The 3,729-nt window shown below is 34.8% G+C and overlaps 1 non-coding gene across 1 annotated transcript; it reads right to left on the minus strand.

Moving 5' to 3' along the window:
• Nucleotides 1-251: 251 nt before the first annotated feature.
• LOC115069435 lies at nucleotides 252-462 on the minus strand. Its single transcript, XR_003848704.1, has one exon. It is a non-coding gene; the product is annotated as a small nucleolar RNA U3 (small nucleolar RNA).
• Between the last annotated feature and the right edge of the window lie 3,267 nt (nucleotides 463-3,729).

Below are 3,729 nucleotides of genomic sequence, written 5' to 3' on the forward strand. Positions count from 1 at the left end.
TTTGAAACTCATCAACAGTGTATGAATATAGGTGTATGTTCTCCGGATGCAAGAAAATTATATCCTCTGAGAAGACAGTGTAAATTGTTTTTGCTTTTATGTAAATATGTTTTCTTTGGAGATAAAGCATTTGGAGAATTGTATTTTAAATTTAACATATAAACAAATTTGAAATATTGTTTACTTTCTATGAGATAACAATGAAATCCATATGTCTACCCCATTGTTCTTTTTATTTATGTATTTTTTATATCAATCAGACTGAGTTCTCTCCCTCCAACTCTACCTGAGGCAGATCAGAGAAATCAATGGCAAAGGCAGCTGCCTAAGAGCAGCACCCAAGCCAGCTTCACGCTCAGGAGAGAACACTGCACCTCCTGCTCCTGGTTCCTGGTACTCTACACAGTCAGAGAAACTTCTCTAGTAATAAACTATAGAAATGATCCCTGAAAGTATAATCTTAACCTACCTCTGTTTTTAGAGAATCCAATGGCTGTGATTGTCTCTGGAATTCCTGGGACTCTAGAGTTTAATGTCTTAGAGGACAGCTTGCCCTTTTTTTTTTCTGCTGAATAGTAAACTTTTAGACACTCCTAGCCCATAAACAAATCTTAATCATGTTTATCTAACAAGAATGAAGTGTCTATAAGTCTGATGTTGTAAAGCATAAGTTAGCACCGTCACTGGAATAGAATGGATAGTTAAATTATATTCTTTGGGAGTTAAAATTTGCTTCTGTGGTAAATATAAATTTTTAACATTGTAAACAGGAAGCTGTTTCTTCTGTTTTAACATTAGGTTCTGTTCTTCCAAAAGCTTTTCACATATAAACTATTGTTCATTGCTTATTGACAATGAAAGATTTTTCAAATTGTACTTGTTCATTTTTATTTTATGTGTGTGAGTGTTATGCCTGCCAGTAAGTGCACACATGCATGCAATACCTGTAGAGGCCAAAAGGAGGCATCAGATCTGATAGAACTGGAGTTACAGATGGTTGTTAGCTGCCATGTGTATGGTGGGAACCCAACCCATGTCCTCTGCAAGAGCAACCAGTGCTCTTAACTGGTGAGCCATTTCTCCAGTCCTGAGACAAAAGATTTAATTCAATTCAGTATAACAATCATCAACTTATCACCAACTTCTATGTATAACCCACTGTCATTAGGTTGCTTATATAATGTCACTCATTCATTGGCCATTCAAAAATAACTTTGTGTCAATTAAGAGTACTCTTTAAAATGTTTTTAAATTTTAGATCTTTGTATTTGAAAATTAATAGGTTTATTATGTTTTGATAGAGAACCAAACATCAAGAATCAATAAAAAAATTTTCATCTTTAATTTTTGCTGAAATATTGCTTGTTCTGCAGTATTATGTCCTCATTTTCTATTTGTGGCACCATAAGTTTCTCACATATTCAAATATCTATACATAATGACATATATAAATAGGCAAACTAAAATGCTGACTTCCAAAGCATTACTACATTTTAAGGGAATGATTCCTCTATATGAAGGTTAAAGTATCTGAATATGTCTTACTTATCTTTGTACCCACTTACTTACTATCACTTACTAAATTATTCATGAAAAAAATGAGTCAATGAAAATATTATTCATAGAAAGAGTGGAGAGCTCAACAAATGCTGCCAAATCACATAACTAAATATTCTTTAATAGTCATTATAAAAGCCATGTGTTTTCATCATAAAGAGTTATAGATTTTAGGCTGAGGAGATTCTCAGCAGGTAAAGATGGCTGCCACCCAAGCCTGGTGACCTGAGTTCAAATTGAAATTATCCTCTTACCTCCACACTCAATTGTTGGTCAGTGTGCTCCCCCTGCCCCCCCACCCACACCAAGCAAACACATTTACACAAAGTAATTACAAAAAAATAAATAAATAAGAATGTATAGATTTTGGAGATCTGATGCTATATTCTGTCTTTTGCACTTAGTGAAGACCATCTTTTAAATTGAATTTGTCTATTTCTTTCCATTGACAATAGAATCTAAATTAATCTTTGAATTGAAGTTTTAATCTGCCTTAATGCCTGATATATGAAGCAAAAACAATATTGGAGTAAATTCATGCCTCCTAATGAGTTTGAGATGATCGTTAATCAATGAATCTCTCGTCCATACTTGCAAATACTAATATATTAAATTTTTCAAGAAAATTGCCAGGAAATAATATATTTAAATTGATGTGAATGATGTTACCATAATTTCACCTGAAAACTTTTAAATCCTTGATTGCATAAGACAAATTATCCTTACTTACCTATTACAGGACCTGTACATTCACCTACATTCTTAGATTTTAGGCACATTTGAAACAAGTGGAAACTCTATGTGTTAAACAGTCTTCGGATCCTAACCCAGCATGAAAGCAGTGTATGACTTTCCACAGCTTTATGGGCTTCAAGAAGTAAAGCTACTCTCCTCTAAGAGATGATTATTTAGGGACAAAATAAAAATTAAAAATAAATCAGAAGGAACTCTATCCACTAGATCAAATGAAAAGGAAATGAGTGAGAGACCAAAATGTATTTATTTACAAACATTATTATTTTTTTCATTTATATTTTAAAAACCTTCCTTATGTAAGACTAACACATGCAACATGACAGCAACATGGGTAACACCTATAATTTCATGAAACTTCAAATCATTCTTTACCTTGCAAATGACCTGTGTAAAGAGTAAGAAAATGGTCTCCACATAGAGAATATCATTTGTCAAGTCTCCAAAGTGTGAAAGAATATAGCTGAGCAACAGAGAATAATATATTAGGGTTGAAGTTCAATACAAGATCGAAAAATATAGAAAAAGAGTGGCACTGAGATGGCATGGTCACAGACACTGGGACCAAGACATGGCAACAGATCACTTCACTCTATATTCTCTAGTGTTCTTACATCTGCTTCATTCAAACATTGAGCGTTTCTATTGTCCCATGGAGCATTATGGAAACAGTGCATGCTGCAAATGAAATTAAACAGATCTTGAAAATTAAAAGTCACTTCTGTCACATAAAAGAAGCAATTGCATATACGTGTCTTAAAGAGTTTGGGACTACTTACTCCTTGACAGACCATATTCAGAAGCCTTTCTTAGTCAAGAATTTCCAAACTCAGACTTTATCTAGTATTGAAAAGGAAAAGAAAGGGAGGGGAGAGAGAGAGAGAGAGAGAGAGAGAGAGAGAGAGAGAGAGAGAGAGAGAGAGAGAGAGAGAGAGAAATAAATAAAAAAAAAAAAAAAAAGGAGGCAGAGGCAGAGACAGAGACACAGGAAAGACTGAGAAAAGGAAAACTAGAACAGCAGCAGAAGATATAGCAGGAAGTGCAAAATAAAGACATCAGAGAAACAAACTGGGGACGTGGGTCCCATCAGAGAATTTCCTTGGAAGCCCCACTCTCTCAAGCCTGCTGAACAAGACCATGTAGATCTTTCCCCCAAAGCACTCCTAAGTATGGCTCTCTCTTCATGACATTTCATGGAATACCTGTACAAGTAACAAGTGATCCCAAGTACCAGTGTACCAACCTTGCTCACTCCAATCAGTTACACAACGAATTGGCTTCCCAGTATCAGTTTTGCTGCTCTGTCACAGTGAAATGTAGAGGAAAAGCCATTATTGAGAAACAAGAAAAGCAGCCCAGGTTCCTATTAAGGAATTTTCACAAGTTTTTGCCCCAGAAATTGCCAAACAGAAAAGTTTC

Source organism: Nannospalax galili, unplaced genomic scaffold (assembly GCF_000622305.1).
Source record: "Nannospalax galili isolate Female #2095 unplaced genomic scaffold, S.galili_v1.0 scaffold892, whole genome shotgun sequence".
NCBI lineage: Eukaryota > Metazoa > Chordata > Mammalia > Rodentia > Spalacidae > Nannospalax > Nannospalax galili.